We start from the raw sequence: 7,919 nt of genomic DNA, 5'->3' as shown, positions 1-7,919 counted from the left end.
CATCAGGGACTCAACCATGTACAGTATGGACTGTACTGTGTATTTTGCATTGCATTGCATCATTCATTTCTGTTTTATTGTCATGAGTGAATTTAATCGTTTTTTATATATTTTTTTGTATGATTTGTATAATAACATTTCCAATAATATACGGTAAGAAAGAAAGAAAGAATGAATGAATATTGGTCATGACGGATAGGCCTACAGTACATACAGTAGACAGTATACAGCCACAATCCCAGACACACTGTTAAGTCAAAGCCCAAAACCTCTAGCTTGAACTTAAAAGGAAATAGCAAACTCACGCATAGGATAATATCAATAACTTCAACGGCAGTCACAACACAACATACACTATATAGATTCACATCAGCCTTCATTTTCAGAGCCAGAAACAGTCACTGAACATGTTTAATTGCACTCGGGTGGCGCAGTGGTAAAGTAGTTGTCGTGTAGAGGTAGAGGTCGTTAATTGGCACTGCACGTACTGTAATCCTACGGCCTGCGGCGGCACCTGTCAGCAGGGAATGTTTGGCAGGAGAAGTGGCTCTACGTCCTCCCGGTGGGGGCTCCTCACCGGTAGGTGAGTCAGTAGGATATAACAGCAGTGACAACACAGAAATGTGTTGTGTGGGGCGGAATCAATTGGCATAACGTCTTCCCCTCCCACTGAGCAGAGGATTGGTAGGATAGGCCAAGCTGAAGGACCTGCATGAGGTTCAGTGCCAAGCCTTCATTAACATGGGTGCACCTCACTCCTTGGTCCACTCCCACAACTCCCTGTCCCCGGTTTAGTCACTGATAGAGAAATGTATTTGAACTGTGACCAGGGATAAAGCCCCAATGAGAGGAAAAGGGTCCCTGTGGATAAGAACCTGCACCACAGAAGTCTGGCTGGCTAACATCTATCATGCATCATTGGTTTGGACCTATTTGTGTGATCAAATACAGTAGGCCCAAACCAATGATTGTGAATGTTTCCTTCTTGGACCTGGAGTTTTTTTTTTGCTGATCAAGCAAGGTATATGGTAAAAATAGAATAAAAATAAAAGCATGCAATTCAGATTTCCTCCGCGCACCATGAGACACCATTTCAGGTCACAGGGAAGCAGTGCGGCCATATGTGCGACATGAGACATGACATTAGAGACAGCCTCTGTTTCAGACTGTCATTATTGTTCTGGGCTCCCCATTCTATTTTGGAGCCACTAGGTGGTGCTTTTAGTCTTTGTCAACTCTATGGTGTCGCCACCTCAATCTTTGTCACTATGGTGAAGTTCGTCCATTTTAGAAACCTATAGGTTGATTCAAATGAAATAGCGGGCAGTGGTATATACTGTATGTGTTGGGTACCAGGGCTGCAAATCTTCAAAGATGCATCTACATTCATCTTGCTTGTAATCTTCATTGAATCATTGCTTGTAAGTCAATATTTTGTTAATATAGCTTTTTGCACCTCAGATCATGAATATTTGTTGACTTGGTGAAACATCAATGTATTTTGAGACCAACCAATATTGGTCTGGGCGATATATCTACCATTATTTAACTTTTTCGATGACATCGGTATCTGCACTGTTGCCTCCGCAACCCGATTCAGGATAAGCGTTTGAAGATGGATGGATGGTGTTGTGTGGAGACAAAGTGCTGTGCATTTTCTTATTTCTTTTTTGCAGTTAGTTATTAGTTAGTTGCAGTTAGTTTGCAGTTAGTTTTGCAGTGTTTGATAAGAGGGTGTCCCCATTTGTATCAACTTTCAACCTCATTATAGGTACAAAAGCTTTAAAAAATAGCAGATCTACAGACTCACAAGGCATCACGTTGCGCTTGTTGATCGGCCCAAAATCTGGCATCAGTCAGGCTCTAAATTCTGTAAAATATGAATATCTATTGCAGTCAAGGCCTTATCTACCATCAGAGTCACAGGCTGCAGCGAGAAAGCTTTGAGTTTATGGCTAACACCTCTATCTTAAGTTGTGCATGTGTGACAGGTTTGTTTTGTACTAGTGCTGTCTTTCTGAGTCGAACTTAAATGTACTTGCCATTGACTGTCAACCAGCTTGATTGCAATGACCTGCACCTGCTAGATTAAGTTTAGCCAAAAGCCTTGAGGCTTGAATTATTATTAAGTGCCGTCTCCAATTGCCTGTACATTTTAGCCTATTGCCTTTATTGTATTTAAATGTGTATAAATGTGAATAAAAAAAACACGAAAATGTATTTTTGACTATTTTGCTTATAAATGCATTAATATTCATTTTGACAACATAAGATCTCAAATGTATACATGTACAGTACCTAACATATGAGACGAGTATTGATGCATTTGTATACTCAAATCTAAATTTAGACCTTGAAATAAAGCAAAGCTTTAAATAGAAATTAAAAAATGCTTCAACTTTATTGATTGTCACCAAACAAAATTAAACATTACACATGGTACATTTTGCTCAACACACATGTTTCATACATTAAAAATGTCAGAACCTACTGTGTAATGAGAGGAAGAAAAAAACAAAAAAAACACTTTGACCCCAAATGGCAGAAATCAATTAAAATATTGCCCTGCCCCCAAAATTTCTAATAATGCAAAAAGTTTACAATACTATAATAGATGCATTACAGCTCAGAATGAGTACATAATATGGTATTTTATACAATGTTTATTACAATATAACAATGTGTTAATGTCACGGCATGTCTCATGAGTAGATCAGAACAAATGTAACTGAAGCATTTTCTGGCACTTTTTCTTGGTTCACCAGACGGCCTATGAAGTACAGTGGAAAATTCTGTGTTTCTATGACGTGGGTGGGTGTGAGAGGTGTGAAGTCTGGTATCAGGCAATCTCTGACTTCCCAGAAGCTCTCTCTTAAAAAACAGGCTGCGGCGAGAAATCTTTGAGGTTATGGCTAACACCTCTATCTTGTGCATGTGTGATGGGGTTGTTTTTTAGTGCTGTCTGTGTTGAACTTAAATGTACTTGCCATTGACTGTCAACCAGCTTGATTGTAATGACCTGCACCTGCTACATTAGCCAGAAGGAGTGAGTGCATTCTCCGGCAGCGCAGCAGCCGCGGCGTCGCTGGTAACTGCCGACAACAGCCGCGGCAGTGTTTCCTGGTGGGTGGCGTGGGAGGGGCGGATGGGTGGGGGGGGGGTCCTCTGCCGGTCGCGGAGCCGTTGGGGGGGGGGGGGGGGTATGGGCAGGGCGGACATGTGCTGGTCCAATGCCGGCATAGAGTTAAAATGCCGGCCGGGGCCGGCCCGTGCGGAGGTCCCGCGGAATAGGAGACACTGCTGCGGCCAGTCGCGCGGGAAGGGGGGGCTATGGGGGCTGCAGCCCCCCTGGTGTTGGTGTTTTTTTTTTTTGTAAATTAAAAAAATTCATATAATTTTTAAAGTCTATACACACACATATATATTAAAACAATGATGTATTTAACTTTGGAGAATAAAATATTTGCTGAAAAAGGTGAAAAAAAGGTGGAAAAGGTGGAAAAAACGCGAAAAAATTAAAAAAAAGCCCCAGCCCCCCTTGGAATAAATGACTTCCAGCACGCCTGGCTGCGGCAGAGGAGACACTGCCGCGGCTGTTGTCGGCAGTTACCAGCGACGCCGCGGCTGCTGCCGCTGCCGGAGAATGCACTCGCTCTCCCTCACATTAGGTTTAGCCAAAAGCCTTGAGGCTTGAATTATAATTAAAGGGATATTTCCCTTTCAAATAAAACTAGAAAAAGTGCTCCTCGGAGCACAGGTCTCCACCAGGTCAGGTACGTTATTGTGGCCTCCTGGTGGCGCTATAATAGGCCAATGTGAAAAGGGTGCCATTTGCTCAAGGGCTTTTCACTGCAATCGGACACTGCATTCATGATTTGAGGCATTTTGTTCCAAAAATTTGTTTTGCAAAATTAGACCTGCTGGTGGTGCTATAACAGGCCAATTTGAAAAGGGTGGCATTTCTTCCTCTGCCTAGTGGGAATGTGCGTACAAAACTTTGTACGCACAAAAAGACCAATTGGCTATTTCAAAATAGCAGATCTGCAAGCTCAAAAACGGGTCACATCGCGACGCGTTGTGAGCTTGTAGATCTGCTATTTTCAAAATATACAGCGCTTCTGCAAGCGCATTTTCGGGACTCCCGACGATCTTTTCATGGACAGTGAGGTGTACAAACTTACAGTAGCTTGTCCTATGTTATGGAGTTATTTCATAGAGAGTTTTGAAGACTACAACCTGGCTGGGTTAAGGATATAAACCTGACGCTCCAATCTCTTATTAACGTGGCGGCACGGAATCACTGCCGCCCGTCCGAGTCTCACGGGGAATATCCTACATGACTGCTTGTGCACTGCTCGGTTAAATAAATTAATATACAAACGTATTCCATTCATGGCGATGTGATTGGTATCATAATATGTCATTCATGTAGGCTACAAGCCTACAGTACGTGACAAAGATTGTACCGCTACGGATTACATGAAAGACACAGTTGGGCGTGTGTGTGTGTGAGTGTGTGTGTGTGTGTGTGTGTGTGTGTGTGTGTGTGTGTGTGTGTGTGAGTGAGAGAGAGAGAGAGAGGCGTGTGCGTGTGTCTGTGTGTGTGACTTGACAGGCAGCGAGGCGAGGCGAGCGGCGAAACTCTTTCTTTTCGGTTCTTCATGTCGTAAAATCGGGGTGTTTCCAGAATATTTAAGGGCGTGTTATTTAAATGACGCTCGTTTTCAGACGTGAGATTTATCAAAGCTCCGACCTGATATACGCTAGGATCGGCTGTATAGGATCCTTTGATAAATGTGACTTCGACGTTGGTGTACGGCCGAATATATGGAAAAATATACGCCGGTTTATACGCTGCGTTGATAAATGAGGGCCACTGTGTACCGATTTGTGTGATGTTTGGACAAAATCTGTAGGAGTAGTATCAATAAATCCTGGTGGCCAATCTGAAAAATCTGGGCCAGAGGTTCTGAATTGGCATCCAGGGAGTGTGTGTGCACAGTTTCGCAGCGGCCTCCTGGTGGCGCTATAATAGGCCAATGTGAAAAGGGTGCCATTTATTCTTAGGCCTTTCACGGCAATCGGACACTGCATTCATGATTTGAGGCATTTTGTTCCGAAAATGTGTTTTGCTAAATTAGACCTGCTGGTGGCGCTATAACAGGCCAATGTGAAAAGGGTGGCATTTCTTCCTCTGCCTAGTGGGAATGTGCGTACAAAACTTCACGGAAATTGCACGCTGTCCTATCCACCTATCCTGCTAACTTTGGAAGTCAATGTTAGCCAATTAGGATGGAATATGAAATGTCGGATACATTCGTCTTGATCACATAACTATAGAGATACTGTGTACCGATTTACGTGATTTTTGGACAGAATCTGAAGGAGTAATAGCAAACAATTTGTTTTACAAAAGTCAGCCTCCTGGTGGTGCTCTAAAAGGCAAATGTGAAAAATGAAGGGCAAAGGTTTTTCCTTGGCCTCTATTTGAGGCATTTTGTTCAAAACGTCCCAATCCTGCAAACTTTGGAAGCCAAGATTAGCCAATCAGGATGGAATAAAATAAAAAATAAATAAAAAGACAGATCCGTGTTGATCACATGACTATAGAGATACTGTGAACCGATTTGCGTTCGGTAATCGAAGTTGCCTACTGTTGACTTTTGATGTTGAAAGTCTATATACCTGCATCCCCCACCAAAGGGGCTAACATCTTTAGCATACTACCTTAGTAAATATCGCCTAACAAATGACATGCCATGATATGCCATGATATATGCCATGATATATATAGCAGAATTTGTATTAAGAAATAACTACAGTATTTCAAATTTGAAGAAGACTATTATCTCCAGGTCAATGGTTGTTCAATGTAGCCTGGTAAAGCCCCTCCCTCCAGAAAATCCATTTGATTTCAGGAAGGAGTCTGGCCTGAAGGCTTGTCTGGGCGTTTCTAGCCCGTTCACCAAATGGACGAGCCTATCTTTTAAGATATCGTTTGGATAGAATTTAGTTGTTTAACTTCATATATGTGGTCAATTAATCATGACAGAGCCTATTTAAAAATAAAATTTTAGAGAACCGGCAGGGGCGGGAAGTGACACGCATGTATCCGAATAAGGCAACCTATTTTGGGCATGGCCGTCTCAAAAGTCCTGTTGCGTCACATTAGTCTGGAGGTGGTAAAAATTAACTGCTGATTGGCTGAAGGGGAACAACGATCATTGGCTGAAGGGGTTGTCAGTCAACGGTATTACTCCCGCCCAACTCCAGCCCACAGCCAATATTGCAGAATGGGCGATCAGGCCAGACTCACTCCTGAAATCAAATGGAAATGAGATTTTCGGAGGGAGGATTTACCAGGCTATGTTCAATGGGCAGCACGGTTGCTCCGAGCGCTATGCCAATTTATATGTTGGTCTCTTTGATGTATCTATAATCCCACAGAGAATCCATTCTGATAAAATCACTAAATGGTACCGATATATTGATGACATCTTCTGTGGGGGACACAGACGAATTGAATGAGTTTGTAACACTTCTCAATAAAAAATACCCCAATTTGAAGTTTACAGTAGAATATGCTAGGGATAGAGTAGCCTGGTAAACCCCTCCCTCCGGAAATCTCATTTGTATTTGATTTCAGCAGTGAGTCTGGCCTACAGGCCTGTCTGGGCGTTTCTCCGGAGTTCATAACATGAACTCTCCTATCAGCGTCCTCGCTCACTGTTCTGTGATTGACAGCGAAGGTTGGCCAATCAGGTGGCAAGTTCGAGTGAAACCGAATGGAACAGAGTGCAGCCGACAAAAATGGGACAGGCGGCCATTGTTTCTGTGTGGTGTTTTTCGGTTTTAAAACTTTCAAACGCTCTCAAACTTCTTTTTTGAGGCACGGAATTTACTTTTAAGATATCGTTTGGATAGAATTTAGTTGTTTAACTTCATATATGTGGTCAATTAATCATGACAGAGCCTATTTTTAAAAAAATTATCAGAGAACCGGCAGGGGCGGGCAGTGACACGTATGTATCCGAATAAAGCAACCTATTTTCGGCATAGCCCCTTCAAAAGTCCCCTTGCGTCATATTGACTGGTGGTTTGGAAAATGAGCTGCTGATTGTCTGAAGGGGAACGAACTGCTGATTGGCTGAAAGGGGTTGTCAGTATAGCATATATATATAGTATATATAGTACCATTTTGTATTATACACAAGTAAGACGCGCGAACGCGGTAAGCGAACGCAGCTCAAAAACTAAGGCGTTTAAAAAAAAAAAAATACCAAAAAATTCTGCGTTAAAAGGAGCATCTTAGAAAAATAAAAATTCACCCCAACAACATTTTGAATGTTTTTGAACAATTCAACAAAGTGTTTGAAGTGCCTGTTTCACCCACTTCCGGGGGGCGGAGCCAAAATCCGAGGCCGAAGTATTTGTTCGTAGACCCCGACTTAGGGGGGGTAGAAAAAGTTTCGGAGCGATTCGGGCACTTTTCATTTAACATGGGGTTTCAATGGGGAGTTTTTAGGAGCCTTCTCCGGGGCGTGGCTTCCGGGGGAAGGGGCGGGCTTAAACGCAACCTTGACAGGTGTGTTCAGTTTTCAAAGACCTTTCATTTGATGTATTTGATATTGGACATTTACTTGGCTGCACACAGCTGCACATAGGCAGTGCACACAGACACACAGACACGCAGACACACAGACACACAGACAGACACACAAGCCAAGCACGGTTTCATAGTAAGCTCCACTTGCGCGGAGGCGTGCCTCCTTCCGCTGCGTTCGCAATGAAGACATCCACACAAATGCATGCATGCACACTCGAGCGTGTTCGTGTGTATACACACACACACTTGTACGTGCAAAATAGTATTACTTGGAAATACTAGTGATGGAGGTTTATGTTAGTCACTGTGGTTT

The sequence above is a fragment of the Gymnoscopelus braueri genome (genome assembly GCF_963280865.1).
Source record: "Gymnoscopelus braueri genome assembly, chromosome: 17".
Lineage (NCBI taxonomy): Eukaryota > Metazoa > Chordata > Actinopteri > Myctophiformes > Myctophidae > Gymnoscopelus > Gymnoscopelus braueri.
The sequence above is the reverse complement of the archived record's forward strand: the minus strand, read 5'-3'. Positions refer to the sequence as shown.